The sequence below is a fragment of the Symphalangus syndactylus genome, chromosome 18 (assembly GCF_028878055.3).
Source record: "Symphalangus syndactylus isolate Jambi chromosome 18, NHGRI_mSymSyn1-v2.1_pri, whole genome shotgun sequence".
In the NCBI taxonomy this organism is placed as follows: Eukaryota; Metazoa; Chordata; class Mammalia; order Primates; family Hylobatidae; genus Symphalangus; species Symphalangus syndactylus.
This window is the reverse complement of record NC_072440.2, coordinates 100,826,243-100,842,980: the sequence shown is the minus strand read 5'-3', so window position 1 is coordinate 100,842,980 and position 16,738 is coordinate 100,826,243. Positions and strand designations below refer to the sequence as shown.

The 16,738-nt window shown below is 45.1% G+C and overlaps 1 protein-coding gene across 5 annotated transcripts in view; it reads left to right on the top strand.

Annotated features, from left to right (window-relative positions):
* The first annotated feature begins 275 nt into the window (after positions 1-275).
* GREB1 (growth regulating estrogen receptor binding 1) overlaps positions 276-16,738 on the top strand; it is a 160,370-nt gene continuing 143,907 nt past the window's right edge. For 4 of the 5 annotated variants that reach the window (XM_063622836.1, XM_063622835.1, XM_063622834.1 and 1 more), the window contains exon 1: positions 12,953-13,061. The gene's annotated coding sequence lies outside the window, so the exon portion shown is untranslated. Of the gene's footprint in view, positions 359-12,952; positions 13,062-16,738 lie in introns of those variants that run through there. The other variant, XM_063622833.1, reaches the window with a different exon arrangement.

The following is a 16,738-nucleotide window of genomic DNA, read 5'->3' as shown; positions in this document are numbered from 1 at the left end:
CACCCATCGCCGGCCGCCGCTGGGGGTTCCGCCCCCGCGCCCTCCCCCGACCCTTCCCCGGCGGAGGTCCTGGGGTGGCCAAGCCCACCGCCCGGCCCTCCTCCGCGGCCGCCCCGAAGACACGGAGAAGTGGACCGCAGGGGGCGGCCTGTGTCAGGGGTCGAGTCCTCCGCGCTGGCCGCGGCTCCGGAGATCCGGGCTTTGCCGAGCGCCCCGCGCCGTCGCCGGGGCCGGGGCCAGGTCCTGGTGCGGGGCCTGGCGCTGCGGCCGCGAGCGCAGCCTGGAGGCTGGGCTGGCCTCCGTCGGCGGCGGGCGCTCGGGAGCCGGGCCGCGGCGGCCGGAGGACAAAGGGCCCAAGGTAGGAGCGGTCCCTCCGGGCGGCCGCGGACGGGGCAGGGGCGCGGGGCTGTGCGGGGCGGGCATTCGGCGCCCGGCAGGGAAGGTGCGCCCCGCCGGACGCGGGCACTTCCTGGCCCTGGTCCCGGGAAGGAGGTGGGAGGTGTCCAGGATCGGCCCTGGCAGCGTGTAGGGACCTGGGTGCTGCCGCTGCCGTGCGCTTGTGCGTGCGTGTGTGCGCGTGTATAGGTGGGCGCGCGCGCGTGTGTGTAGGGGTGTGCGTGCGTGTATGGGCGTGCCTGTGCATGTATGAGTGTGCGTGTATGAGTGCGCGTGTGCGTGCGTGCATGTGTACGCGTGTATCGGTGTGCGCGTGTGTATGTGTGAGAGAGGGCACGCGAGGCTCCTGGCGCTTGGCACATGGTGAGCCCTCGGTAGGTGGGAGCTGTGAACAGTGACGGTGATAATCGTATTGCAAGGGTGTGTGTGTGTGTGTGTGTGTGTATCTGCCTCTGTGTTTAGGGAGACTGTCTGGAGCCCAGAGTGGCAGCCACATGTCCCCAGCACTTGGGACCCGGGAGAAAATTTTGGGGTATCTTTCCTGAGTGGCTCTGGGACGGCGGTTTAGGGGCCCCTGCACTTGAAGAGGGTGGTTCAGGGGAGGTGGGGACTTCCTAACTGCATCCCAGTTTGGGTCCTGGGAACAAAGGCTGCTTCCCCGAAGTACAAGAAGGTGTGTGTGTATGTGTGTGTGTGTGTGTGTGTGTGTGTGGCCCGGCCACCAAGGCGCCGGCAGCTGGAGACTGGGAGAGCCGCCATTCATGCAGAGGGACTCCGGGCCATTTTGCTGTCAACTCTCTTTTGATTCCTGGTCTTGAGGACCTGCAAAAGAGAACTACTTACTTTGTATACTAAAGCTTTTCTTTAATAAACTTTTATTAGAGAGTTAAGTGTTACTTCAGGGCTTGAAAGACTTTTTATTATCCCTTTAAAACAATAAATGTGTAAATTTAGCTTGAATAAACACTCTTTTATTCCCAGTGAGAGCACTTTAATTTCTGCATTTAACCTGGGAGTTAGACATGGGGATTCTGAGCTCCATCTTCTATAAATATTGTGGTCATGCCGCCTGCTTCGTAGCATTTTGTTACTGGGAGTTTTAAAGGCCAATTAGAATTCCACTTCTCGATCCTCTTAGGATTTCTTAAATCTCTGGGCAGATTTGCAGAATTGTTCATAAGCAATCCATCGTTTCCAGACCACTGTTTCTGAGTGCTTTCTCAGAAAAGTTTGTTTCTAGGAAAGAAAAACCAAATTTAAAATGTGAAACAATTAAACGGAACACAGGTGAGGAGATCTTCCTACAGGTCTTTTTTCGTGCCAAAATCTGCTTCATTTAAAGTTTGCAGTGTTATCTGTGGCATTTCCAGTTGCCAACTGCAGTTCACGAGGCGTTCTGCTGTTCTTTCTTGGACAAGCATTCTTTCTTGAGTAAGAAGTAAACTCAGGAGGCAGGCACGGCTCACACCTGTGATCCCAGCTACTTGGGAGGCTAAGGCCAGAGGACTGCTTGAGGCCAAGAGTTCGAGACCAGCCTGGGCAACATAGCGAGACTCTCATCTCTCTAAAAAAAAAGAAAAAGAAAAAAGAAAAAGAAAAAATTAGCGGGGTGTGGTGGCACATGCCTGTAGTCCTAACACTTGGAGCCTAAGCTGGGAGGGTCTCTTGAGCCCAGGAGTTCGAGGCTGCAGTGAGTTATGATGGTGTCACTGCACTTCACTGCATGGAGCAGGGGGTGAAAAAAGCTCAGGCTGAAACTAAATTCTGTCTTGGCTTTTCTTGTTATTGCAGATGGTTTAAATGGTTTATTGGTGGTTTAAAATGATTCTGATTCATGAAGATAGCCAATTGAACCAATACCTGAAATCTTTTGCTGGGTAGGTAATTAGAAGCAACATTTATTTATTTTTTATTTTATATAAATATATATATATATATATTTTTTTGAGACAGAGTCTTGCTCTTTTACCCAGGTTGGAGTACAGTGGCACAATCTCAGCTCACTGCCAACCTCTGCCTCCTGGGTTCAAGTGATTCTTGTGCCTCAGCCTCCTGAGTAGCTGGGATCCCAGGTGTGCACCTCCATGCCCAGCTAATTTTTGTATTTTTAGTAGAGATAAGGTTTCACCATCTTGGCCAGGCTGGTCTTGTACTCCTGGCTTCAAGTGATCCACCCACCTCAGCCTCCCAAAGTGCTGGGATTACAGGTGAGAGCCACTGCACTCATTGGGAAGCTACATTTGAAACATCTGTGTTTCTCCCTTGTCACTTTCAATAGGAGAGGTTTTGATCTCAAACAGCCTGTCTAAAAAGTTTCTATGCTTGGTACGAAGTTGATCACTGTTTCTTTCATTTAGTAAGCAATTTATTGAATACCTGTGGCATTATAGATGTTCATTCTATATGTTTACTTGACGTTAGAAACCCCCTTTTAAAGAAAACTGTGTTCACTTTGGGGATTCAAAATTTGAATTATTTAGAGGTTCCACGGTGTTCTGAGGCTATTTCACAGTAGAGCTAATGAATGGTTAGAAAATCAGGATGGGAAGAAGATAAGTGTAACATAAAGAGAGAGGACAAGCCCCCTGCATGCTACCCATGCCCGGGCACCATAATCAGGATTGAGAGTGACCAGGACATTTAAAGGAAAGGCTGTGGGATGGGCTGGTGACAGGAACTTGCTTTCAATAATCTCACCTTTCCCCTTCTAGCATTCTCTGTTCCAGACTTGGAAAGGAAGCAGTTAGGGCTTTTGAAGGGGCAACTAATCATTAGGGCTGACTTTGGGCAGTTCATAGAACTCTGGGCTAGCTATTCCAGAGCGTCCAGAGTGGGCTAGCTATTCCTGAGTGACCTGTAATTCCTTCATAATGACTCCAGGCAGTTAACCCTCTCGGCTCTTACACTGCCTTAATGGAGAGTCTTGGAATCTATTGGTTCAGTTTCTGGACATACACATACATTGTAGTACTTTTTAAAAAAAATTTAGTTTTAATTGTAATTTTTGTAGAGATGAGGTCTCACTATGTTGCCCAGGCTGGTCTTAAATTCCTGACCTCAAGTAATCCTCCTGTCTCAGTCTCCTAGAGCACTGGGATTAGAGGCCACCTCGCCCAGCCTAATTGTAGTACTTTAAAGCTAATTGCACTAAAAAGGCAGGGGAAGGCTCTCATAGAAGTAATATATGTTTGTGACATAAAATTTAAGAAAATACAGAGGAGTTAAAAAAAAACAAAACACAAAAAACAGCCAGGCGTGGTAGCTGATGCCTATAATCCCAACGCCTATAATCCCAGCACTTTGGGAGGCTGAGGCGGGTGGATCACCTGAGGTCAGGAGTTCGAGACTAGCCTGGCTAATGTGGTAAAACCCCGTCTCTACTGAAAATACAAAAATTAGCCAGGCGTGGTGGTGTGTGCCTGTAATTCCAGCTACTTGGGAGGCTGAGGCAGGAGAATCGCTTGAACCCGGGAAGTGGAGGTTGCAGTGAGCTGAGATCACGCCATTGCACTCCAGCCTGGGCAACAAGAGCGAAACTCCATCTCTGGAAAGCAAACAAACAAACAAAAAAACAACCACAGAAATCTATGATTTAGATATAATTACTCTGAACACTTTGGTCTATTTTTTCCTGTTATAAAAATGAAATTCTATATGCTTCTAAAAGTTAGTTAAGATTATATTATATGATATAATTTTATATCTCATTTTAATGTAATATATTATGGACATTGCTTATTTCAATATCAATATTTCTTTGACATTATTTTAAGTAACAATTTTATAGTCTATTGTGTTGATAAATTGTAATTTCAGTATTTCTCTAGTGGATGCTTGAGCTTTGCCTATCATTCGTACTTTTATTGTTCTTTCTATTTTGGTAAAACGTCATTGATTGATGGTAGTACACATTTCTCAAACTTGACTGCTCTTAGGAAGTGAGAAAAATATTGAACTTCAGGGACATGAAATGAAAAGAGATGAAGTCTTGCCTCAGTCCTCTTGATCTTAGTGGGTATAATCTAGCTGACTCTTAACTGTCTCTGATACCACTGTTCAACCCTGTAGCACAACGCTTGCTTTTTATTTATGCCATCATATTATGGGCTTCTTAGGAACAGACATTTATGTTTTAATTTTGTCTGCATCCCTTGAGTGCCCAGCCAAGGCTTGGCAAGCCGTAGATGTTCAAAACACACTGTTTTCCTGAGGGAGAGGGTATATTTTAGGGGTAGTGTGAGAGACTAAGCCCTTCGGAAATGTGCAATGACAAATCTTGATCCAACTGATTCCGATAACTTCTTTTTGATTATGGAAAATTTCAAACATGTCCAAAAATAGAAAGATGAGTATTGTGAGCCTCTGTGTTCATCATTCAGCTTCTGCAATTGTCAAGATTTTGTCAATTTTGTTTCCTTCCTCCCTACACTACAACCCTTTTGGGTCACTTTAAAGTAAATCCAAGACATGATATCATTTCATGCCCCTGGTGTTTTTGATCACGAGTTTACATCAGAATCCAATGAGAAAGGAATGTCTTCTGGGGCTCAACAAAAGGAGGTGGACTGGCTGGGAGGTTGTGGAACAGGAAAACTGGTGACCTGGGAGTTACGGACCTACCATACTTGTTCAGTTTTGACCTCGACAGAGGTGGTTCTCCTCTCGGGGCTCAGGTTCTCATCTGCTCCTTGAGGAGGTTGCCTTGGGTAACCTAAAAGCTTCCTTTGACGTTGACTTTACTGAAGCATATGCTCTGCCTGTCTACTGTGGTGGTTCTCAAATTCTAGTACCTGGACCAGCATCAGTGTTGTCGGGGAACTTGTACAAAATACAGATTCTCTGGCCCCTCCTTAGACCAACTCGGAAACTCGGGGGGTGGTGACCAGCAGTCTGTGGTTTAACGAGCCCCTCCAGGGGTCTCTGATGGGTGGTCAATCTTGAGAATCACGAATCCGTGAAGGTGGCTGAGGAGTCTGTAAGCTGTTAAAATAAAAACAACATAAACGAAACCTCCTGGAAAGCGCACATTTACTTGCTTGCAGCTCTGTAAGTCAACCGAACGTTAGACTTCTTCCCTCTGTGCAGAATGATATTGGCTGTGGAAGGACGGTGAGATCTGTTGATCAGGAACTCTAACTGATAGGTAAAGTGATTCATAAAGATTTGGGAAAGAGGCTGGGCTCAGTGGCTCACGCCTGTAATCCCAGCACTTTGGGAGGCCGAGGTGGGCGGATCATCTAAGGTCAGCAGTTTGAGACCAGCCTGGCCAACATAGTGAAACTCTGTCTCTACTAAAAATATAAAAATTAGCCGAGTGTAGTGGTGGGCACCTGTAATCCCAGCTACTTGGGAGGCTGAGGCAGGAGAGTGGCTTGAATCTGGGACGTGGAGGTTGCAGTGAGCCGAGCCTGCGCCATTGTACTCCAGCCTGGGCAACAAGAGCAAAACTCCGTCTCAAAAAAAAAAAAGATTTGGGAAAGAAATTACCAGATAAAATCTATCTGAACTGGGGCATATGTAGGCAGTTTTCATTAAAAAAAAAAAAAAAAAAGATTGAGAAGCCCTTTATATGACACACCACATTTGCAGTGACATATTTATTTGTCTGATATATTGTCTCCTCCCAGTATGCAACACATGTCATCAGATCACTTTTGGTCACCCTTGTATCCCAGCACTCAGTACAATGGCTGGCCCATAGGAGGTACTCAGTAAATACCTGATGAATAAATGAGCTTTTGTTCTTTAGGGAACTTACGAAACTCTGGATAGAATGCCAAGCCTCATACTGGTAGGAACAATTAGAGAACAATTAGGAATTCTACTTTGGGCAGGGCGCGGTAGCTTACACCTGTAATCCCAGCACTTTAGAAGGCCAAGGTGGGCAGATCACAAGGTCAGAGGTTCACAGACCAGCCTGGCCAACCTGGTAAAACCCCGTCTCTACTAAAAATACAAAAATTAGCCACAAAAAATAGCCGGGCGTGGTGGCATGTGCCTGTAATCCCAGCTACTTGGGAGGCCGAGGCAGGAGAATTGCTTAAACCCTGGGGACGGAGGTTTCAGTGAGTCAAGATCACGCCACTGCCCTCTGACCTGGGCGAGAGAACAAGATTCTGTCTTGGGGAAGAAAAAAAAAGAATGCTACTTTGAAGTCTTGCCCCCAAATGTAGGAGAACTTGAGATAAAAGATCATTTAGTTTCATATTTCTCAAATAACAGTATTCTATTATATGCTTAGCAATATCTTAGACTCCGGCAGAGAACTATGGAGGCAATAAAAAAGAAGAATAAAATAAGGGGCTCATGCGTATAAGAGTAGTTCATTGGCTTAAATACCTTTCATTCCATTGCCTTTCAGACTCAAGAGTTAGTTGAATAATTATTACTATTATAGCCACCACTTCTTGAGAATCTACCATGTAAAAGTATTTTGGGTGAATTGCCACTCTCTTTACAACTTAGCGAAGTTGTTGGTATTGTTCCGATTTTATAGGTGAGGAACAGGCTCGGAAGTGGCTTGTTAAGGCTGAGTAGTATCTGAATGTCAGAACCATATTATTATATATTATAATTGTAGTACAATAACATTATAATATATATTTATATATTATATTACTACATATATAACAAATAATATTGTAATTATATTACAATTATATATTCTATTACAATTATATGTTATATATATAATTGTAATACAATTTTACAGTTTACGTGCTACAAAATTTACCTTTTTAGAGAATACAATTCAGTGCTTTTAAATATATTCACAGAGTTGTGCAACTGTCACCATGATCTAATTCCAGAACATTTTCGTCACGCCAGAAAGAAGCCCCAGACCCATTACAGTCACTGCCCGCATCCCCTTCTCCCAGTCCCTGACAACCACGACTCTGCCTTCTGCCTCTGTGGCAGATTTGCCTATTGTGGATATTTCATATAAATGGAACCATGTAATATGTGGACTTTTGTGTCGAACTTCTTTCACTCAGCATGTGTTTTCAAGGTTTACCCATGTTGTAGCGTGTATCAGAACTTCGTCTCTTTATATGGCTGAATAATATTCCATTGTATGGATAGACCACATTTTATTATCCATTCATCAGTCTGATGGATGTTTGGGTTATTTCCACTTTTTGGGTATTATGAATGATGCTTGTAGGAATCTTCATAAATTTTTGGTATGGAAATGTGTTTGTCTTTTTCTTTTTTGAGACAGAGTCTCACTCTGTTGCCCAGGCTGGAGTGCAGTGGTGCGATCTCAGCTCACTGCAACCTCTGCCTCCAAGGTTCAAGTGATTCTCCTGTCTCAGCCTCTCGAGTAGCTGGGATTACAGGCGCGCAGCACCACGCCCGGCTAATTTTTGTATTTTTAGTAGAGACAGGGTTTTGCCATGTTGGCAGGCTGGTCTTGAACTCCTGATCTCAGGTGATCTGCCCACCTTGGCCTCCCAAAGTGTTGGGATCACAGGCGTGAACCATCACACCTGGCCTTGGAAGTGTGTCTTTAATTCTCTTGGGTATGTACTTTAGGAGTGGAATTGCTGGGTCCTATGGGAACTCTAAGTTAACTTTTGGAGGAACTGCAAAGCTGATTTCCAAATTAGCTTCACCATTTTACGTGTCTACCAGCACTGTATGGGGGTTCCCTGTATGGGGGTTCCAGTTTCTCCACATCCTTGTGCACAGCTGTTACTGTTGGTCTTTTGGCGATACCCATTCTAGTGAGTGGAGAGGTCTCTCACTGTGGCTCTGATTTGCTCTGGTGTGGATTTTCTGTGGTTTAGATCCACTGTTTTTATAGGTTTGCATTTTCCCTACTTACATTATATTCTAAACATTACGAATAAATGGATCAGTACAGCACTGTCTTAATAATTTCCTTGGCATGGTATAAATTTCTGTATCTACCTTTTTCATGATTTAGAAATCTTAAAATAATATCTGCATATTAGTGTGTTCAATTTTTGTTTTATTTCTTTTAATACAGCTTCTTTGGTAGAATGTCCAAATCCTGACGATGTTATCAGAAGAATGACTTATTAGAAGGCTGAGTAAAAGCTAAAGAAATGGGCTAAATCACTAAAAAGCTTACTAAGGGTTTTTAGAATTAAGTCTGAGAGTAGGGCCAATGACTTAATTCTTACCTTTGGGCTCAGAATGTAATATGATGTGACTGAAATCAGAGAGAATTAGAAGCATGTTTTGTCTCTAGCTGAGACTTGGAAGAGCTATTCCACCTTCTTATACCTCCATTTAATCATCTGATAACGACAATAATAATTTCCCAGAATTTTCGTACGATTGAATATTTTGTTCATGAAAAGTGTTCTTGGCATGTAGTAGGTCTCAAGTAAACATTAGCAGCCTCCCTGTCTGGTTCCTAGGAGTGAGGCTGGAGGCCATAAGTGGCTTAACCTTCTAGTTCCAGGCCCAGCAGCCAGTGTTCTTCAGTTTCTCCTTTTCACCAAGAGCTCATTGACATATTTGGATGCCCAGTTTCTGCCTTGTTCCAATGCTTTGTTCTCTGTGCCCAGTTCTGCTAATTACCCTTCTACCGATTAGTTTGGTGCTCTAATCCACTATGTATGTGAGGCCTGGCCATCTCTGTTCCAACCTCTCTCAGTGACTTCTAGTGTCTGCACCCTGACTCGGTGACTAGTTCCCACTTCTTGGGACAGATGCCCTTGGTGCTATTGATTTCACGGTCCTCTTCCCTGGATTCCCCATCACTCTTCCAGCCATCTGGTTGACTCCCTGCCTGGCTACCATGCATCGTTTCCATGGTCATTGAACGTGGCACTTTACTCTGGGATTGTTCACCTAGCACTGGAGCATCGTCATGGACACGCCAGGCCCGAGTGGGCTCTTCCCTCATGCCCCCACCACTTGCTAGAAGCAACCATGCCACATTTGGCTAAGTCTTAAGTTAGGACAAAAACGTCCCTCATTCTTTCTTCTCCAAACCCTCAGTATGCTCCATCAAGAAATGCTTGTTTGTTGGTTTGTTTCTTGGTTAGCCATTGAAGACCCAGTCAGCTGTACTCCTGGCCATATGTACAGAATTTCCCTAGAAGGAGGACGATAAATTGGGAGCTCAGCTGTGTTATCACAGTCTGGGATCTGGAGCCGGTTTCGCATGGCAGAGGGTCATTCCCTGCTGTGAGAAGTTTGGGATGAGAGGTGGGTTTCTGTGACACCCTGACCTGGGTCCCCCCTGAGCTGAGTTCCCACTCACTGGGGCCTGTGAGTACATGAATGGGGATGGGGACAGTGGGAATAAAGTTTGCCAGAATCAATGTAAGGGAAGAGAAAAGGGTAAAAGTTTGTTTTGAGGAAAACAGTCTTTCATCTGGACTGTGCCCTAGGGCAGCCCCCTTGAGACTCACACTGGAGGCCTCCTGGGGAGGGAACTGCAATGAGAAGGTGACCCCTAGTGCCTGTGGGGCCAGCAAGAGTCTCCAAGGCAGTCGTGCCAGGCAGTACCCAAAGAGGGTGTGCCCTAGGAAAATGGCTCCTTATCTGCTGGGGGGCTGGTCACAGCTGGAGCAGAACAGACAGGAGTAATGCAAACCAGCAAGACAATGGGAGCTGAGGCTCAGCAGCTGGAGATATCCTGTCAGGAAGCAGAGCCCAAGTCCCAGGAAGGGCTGATGGCAGCTGCTGGCCTTGAGCAATTGTCCCAAGATGATTGATCGTACAAACCTATCAATGAAGACACCTTGAATAGCATCCGAACTATATGATTTTCAACTTGGTTATACAATAAGTCCCCACTTCATGTTGTCCATAGGCTTGTGGAAACTGCGACATGAAGGGAAATGAGGTAGGTACTGTATGCCATAGGAACTTGAACCTTGTTTATATCAATTAGCCCAGCAGCCCGCAACCTTTTTGGCACCAGGGTCCAGTTTCATGGAAGACAATTTTTCCACAGGCAGGGTGTGGGGGAGGATGAAACTGTTCCATCTCAGATCATCAGGCATTAGATTCTCATAAGGAGTGTGCAACCTGGATCCCTTGTAGGTGCAGTTCACAATGGGGTTCGAGCTCCTATGAGAATCTAATGCTGCCACTGATCTGACAGGAGGCGGAGCTCAGCTAGTAATTAATGACAGCAGTGGGGAGCGACTGTAAATACAGATGAAACTTTGCTCGACTGTAAATACAGATGAAACTTCTCTTGCCCACTGCTCACCTCCTGCTGTGTGGCCTGCTTCCTAACAGGCCATGGACCAGTACCAGTCTGTGGCCTGGGGGCTGGGGACCCCTGAATTAGGCTACGTAAAATTGGTTTCCTTATACAGTATGTTATACTGAGCCAGTATTAATGTAAGCTTATGTTTTTGAAGGTTGCATTTTTTCCCCAAAATTTGAGAGAGCAGATTTAGTCAGTTCTTTTGACCAGTAAGTCCTTACTGAATGTTTGCTCTGTGCCAGGCATGGTAAGAGGCACATGAGTATCAGCTGCAGACTCTGACCTCAGGGGGCAATTTGTAAACTCCAGAGATGTAAGGTATTGCTGTTATCCTTACAAATGGCTACAGACATGAGACAGGTTTAGAGAGGGTAGAATTTGAGCTGGTGTGTTTGGGGGCTTAGGAGAAGTGAATCTGATGGAGAAAAGATGAAAGAAGAAATGAACAGTTGCTGACCTTTTCCCGAGTCCAGGTACCTTACACAGGCTCCTTCATTGTTCCTTATGTGGTAAGCCAGAGTGTGGTACCCATTGTAAAGATGGGGAAACGGAGGTGCAGGAAAGCCTAAGGACTTGCCAGGGTTGCACGGCCAGCAGATGGTAGGGAACCCATTTTTGTCTTACTCCAAAGTGAGAGAGAGGCTGGACAGAGCCAGGCTGAGAAGATGGGCTGCAGCGGCAGTCTGACCCGGGGGTGCCCCCAACACTGAAGCCGTCTTCCCTGACTTGTCACCACAGAGACTCATGAAATTTTGGAGTTATCAGACACCCTCTGGATCCTCTAGTGTGGTTTATAGATGGGCTGTGGCAGCATCACCTGGGAAATCAATAGAAATGTTCATTCTTGGGCCCCCAGACCCTCTGAGTGAGAGTCCCTGATGGCGGGGTGGGGGGGGGGGCAGTGCCATCCAGATGCATCTTATGGATGCTGACAGTTGAGAAGCATTGCTGTGGATGCTGCTCTAGAGTTGTTCTCATAAGAGACTGATGGAGGGGAACTTTGGTCTAGAAATCCAGAGTCCATTCCTGATGCAGCTGCTGACTTCTGGTTTCCTTATTTGGCCCTGTCTTTCAGTGATGATAATCCTACACCTTTTTTAATGGGAGTAATCTGAGTGGTTAAGCTAGTGAGTGTGTAGTTAAGAGCTGGTCACCTGGAGTCCTATAGACTCGGGGTCGAATCCAAGCTCAGTGACACTTGGGCAGGCTATTAATGTTCTCTAGATCTGTTTCTTTATCTGTAAGATGGAGTCAATAATAATCAACACCCATGGGGTGGCTGCCAAAATCCAGCGGGTTACACATCAGGTGCTCAGACCATTGCCTCTGACATGAAAAGAGCCCCCAACTTGTTATGACTCATTATTAGTGTCATCGTCACCATGACCTGTCTTTGGGGCCTGGCCTTAGAGGTGCTCACCGCTGGTGGTGTTCAGTTTTCATGGCTGTCCACACCTCCTGCTCTGTTCCCGTGGTGGTTGCTCTGTGTCATTCTGTGACCTTTTGGGAGGAGGGTCTCCCCCACTTGCCCCTGCCCCCTGTGACATTGATTGGTCTTCCTGGTCTTCCTGGGGTATCAGGCCTGTTACATCGTCTGCTTATCTCCACGCCTCTTTCTATAGACGTATTGTTCCTAGCCATGTTGAGCATCTCACTGGGAAGGAGATTGGTGGCTTTACACCACCAGCTGCTGTCGTTTACTAAGTCTCTACTTTGTGCCAACATTTTACATTAGCACTAAGCTTCACCATAGCCTCAGAATTAAGGACTAGGATACACATTCTACAGATGTGTAAACTGAGGCTCAGAAATTTACTAACTGGGTGGAACTATACGGACCTGCCATTTTTGTAGGTGAAAAATTGCAGCATATTGGCAATTTCATTCGGTTTAGCCTAGTAATTTTTTCATACAACATAATTGTTTTTCCACAAAATTTAGAAAAAAATGGCCTCAAGGAAGTTTTCTTATTTCTTCTAACCAAACTGTTACCTAAAAGGATGCATTAAAAAAAAATAAGTTGGGGTCATGCACTGTTCCAAGCACTTCACGTGTAACTCACTCAATCCTCATGACAACCTTACGAGGTAGATGGGATTTTTATTATCCTCGTTTTGCAGAGTGGGAAACTGAGGCACACAGATGTTAAGTAGCTTGTCTGAGGCCACACACCTGGGAGATGGCAGAGACAGAGTTTGGACACACACAGTTTGGGCCCGGGTCCGAGCCCCTAGCCTCCGCGTATACTAGTCCCTCGAATCTTGGTTAGGATAAGCTCCCCCCGCGCCTTTTTTTTTTTTTTTTTTTTGAGTGAAGGGGATTTTCGGTGTTGCGGAACTTGGGTGAGTGGGGGAAGGAAGGGCTCAGCGTCACTGAGCTCCTCTGTTGAGTCTGTGCGTGGCGCTCCCCTTCTGTGTCTTTGCAGCAGCCTTGGGACGGACGTACCGGCAACCCCGTTTTCCAGGTGAGGATAACCAGACTGGGAGAGGGTAAGGAGGTTACAGCTCCAAAAAGCGGCAGGGCTGGGGTTTGAGGCTCTGCCTGACTGTGAAGCTGGCTCTCCTTATCCGTGGTGCTTCCTCCCTCTCCGCACGCGGTGGAGGTGCTGCTGGGACTGTCCTTGAGTCTAGCAGATGCGTCAGCCTCTTTACTTCCTCCCAGAAACTCTCGACCTCCTGTGCTCGCTCTGTGGAGATCAGGCACCGGCCACTTTGCGCTGATCCCAGCTCACAGGGATGCAAATGCCTTTCAGATTTGGGCTGGGGTCACCAACAGGGTCTTCTTTCAGTGATTCGATCACCATGGACGGGAACAAAAATGCCTTGTTAGGATGTGAACCCTCTCGGTTTATATTTGTCTCAGGTCATTTACATGAGTGAAAAGGACTGGCTCTGACCTGGCCCTTGGATGCTCCCTTCTAATCCCCATTAATATTGTATAAAGGTTTGTAATACCCAGAGAGATTTCTCACACAGGAGACAATGGCAAGCAGCAGCGACTTATCTTCCCCACCCCGCCCCCACTCACATGTCTGAGGAACAAGGGGGAGGTCTGGATGAAAGGACGCTCGCTTCTCAGGTCACACAGCGTTATGGCAAGCTGCTAGCAAGAAGAATATTGTTAAAATGCTGATCTATAGTATTTATTAAATTTTAATTCAAATTTTTATTTCGAGATAATGGTAGATTTACATGCACTCATAAGAAATAATACAGAGGTCTCATGTACCCTATACTCAGTTTCTCCCAATGATAACATTTTGCAAAACTATCACACACTATGGCAACATTGATACAGTCAAGATACAGAATAGTTCCACCCTGATAAAGACCCCTTATGTTGCTCTTTTATTTATTTTTTATTTTTTTGAGATGGGATCTTGCTGTGTTGCCCAGGCTGAAATTCAGTGGTGTGATTATAGCTCACTGCAGCCTCGAACTCTCATGCCTGGCTAATTAAAAACATTATTTTGGTAGAGATGGGGGTCTCACTTTGTTGCCCAGGCTGGTCTTGAACTCCTGGCCTCAAGTGATCCTCCTGCCTTCGCCTCCCAAAGCACTGGGATTACAGATGTGACCCACCACGCCTGGCCTGTACTGCCCTTTTATAGCTGTGGTTAATTCTCTTTCCCACCCCTGGCAATTGGTGATCTGTTCTCTATAATTTTGTCAATTCAAAAATATCATATAGATGGAATTATATAGTATGTGACCTTTTGAGATTGGCTTTTCTTTTTTCCTACTCATTGTAATTCTCTGGAAATTCATCGAGGTTGTTTTAAGTATCAGTGGTTCATTCCTTTTTATTGCTGAATTGTCTTTCATGATATTGATGCACCACAGTCTGTTGAATCATGAACTTGTTGAAGGATATCTGAGTTGTTTCCAGTTTTTGGCTCTTATGAATAAAGCTAATATAAACATGTGTGTACAGGTTTTTGTGTAAACATATGTTGTAATTTCTATGGGATAAATATTCCAAGAGTGCAATTGCTCGGTCTTATTTTAGTTGTATATTTAATTTTGTAAGAAACTATAAAAGAGTTTTCCAAAGTGACTGTAACATTTCACACTCCCACCAGCAATGTGTGAGGATCCAGCTTGTCTTTGTCCTTGCCAGCATTTGATGGTGTCACTGTTTTTTATTTTAGCTGTTATGATAGATGCGTAGTGATGTCATATTGTGGTTTTAATTTGTATTTTCCTATTGACTAATGACACTGAACATCTTTTCATGACTTATTTGCCATCTGTATATCCTCTTCAGTAAAACATCTTTTCATGTCTTCTGCCCATTTTCTAATCGACTTCTTTTGCTTTGTTATACTATTGAGTGTTGAAAGTTTTAAAATAGATATATTTTAAGTACTTAGTCCTTTGTAGTATATGTGGTTTGCAAACATTTTCTTCCATTCTTTAGTTTGTCTTTTCACCCTCTTAACAGGGTCTTTTGCAGAGCAAAACTTTTTTTTTTTTTTTTTTTTTTTTTAAGACAGAGTCTCACTGTGTCACCCAGGCTGGAATGCAGTGGCGTGAACACGGCTCACTGCAGCCTCGACCTCCTGGTAGAGCAAAACATTTTAATTTTTATGAAGTCCAATGTATCCACTTTTTATTTTATGGATTGTACTTTTGATGTCAAATTTTAAAACTCTTTAGGCCTAGATCATAAAAAATTTGTTTTTTCCAGAAATGTTATAGTTTCATGTTTTATGTGTAGGTCTGTGATCCTTTATGAGTTAATTTTTGTAAAACGTTTAGGTTTTGTAAAAGGTTTAGGTCAAGGTTCATTTCTTTGCCTGTAGATACCCAGTTGTTCCAGCACCATTTATCGAAAAGGCCATCTCTCCTACGACGGATTGCCTTTGCATTTATTTATTTTAAGATTTTAAGAATTCCTGCTTTTTATTACCGAGTCAAATATATAGGGACACAACAGTGCCTAAAGTTTGCATAGTAAATTATGATATTCACCGATGTTCACATAGCTAATTCTAGGTTTCAAGAGGACCACAGAGACTGTTCAGCTTCGGGACACCGTGAGTCAGAACTGGGGGGCAGTGAGGTGGGGACGTGGGTCAGGGGACAGCCAAGCTGGCCAGGTGATGGGAGTCTGAATTCCCATGCAGTTTTGCTGCTGGGCAGCTGGGCAGCCTGCCTGCCTGGGGAGAGGGTGGTGACACTTGGCGTCCTGGGCTGATCTGGGGCACACTGACCCACGGGTGGAGCTGACCTTGTGGTAGGCACAGGCATGACTGGGCTGGGTGCCCACTTTGTCTCCTCTGTCCGCTGCAGACCCGCCGAAACTGCTGACTGATTTCAGTTGTCAGCCCCTGTGACATCTCTCCCAGCCCCAAATGTGGCATGCAGCCGCTGGCTGCTGAAAAACCTATGCAGAGAACATGTGGAACTCAAGTGCTATTTTGGAAGTGTGGGTTTTCATTTTAAAAAATGGTTATGATTTTAAAATGCTTAATTACACAAACATGTTCCTGGTGGCGGGGCGGGGGGGGAGGACATAAAAAGCACAGATAAGCAACATGTATCTGCAATCCCCGTAAACACAGAATTATTATTAATTGTGGAAGGCAGATTGTCTTTTTCGTTTATTTCATTCCAAAACTCCGTTCTCACTCCAGTTGGGTCATGAAGACACAAAGCTGGTTTGGAAAAAAGGAAACGTCTTTTCAATGGCTGAATCTGGAGAGAATGTTTGACACTGCTGACCATGCTGCAAATGAGGCCTTTGTGTGTGGGTGCAGGGGTCAGCCTGGGAAACAGCAACACCAAGGGGTGGGCGCACACAGGCCGGCTGCAGCCAGTGCTACGAGAATGATCTTTTGTTTCCTCTGGTCAGCCGTTCAGGATGAAGGCTGAAAACATCAAAGACATGTCTAAACACTGTTATCTGGCCATGTCCTTTGCCCTGACTGTGTAAGGGGTCTCTTCTTGGGGAATAGAGCCCTGAGCTTAGCTTCTACTGTGCTGTTAATTTCAGGCAAGAGCAGATCAATAATATTTGCATTAGCTACTTACATCAGTCTCTTTTGTTCTGAGGAAAATTTGTTGATTTATTTATCTGATTAAAATAATTAAAAATCACTTTCTTCAAATCTCAAAAATTGCATGTGTTAATTGCAGA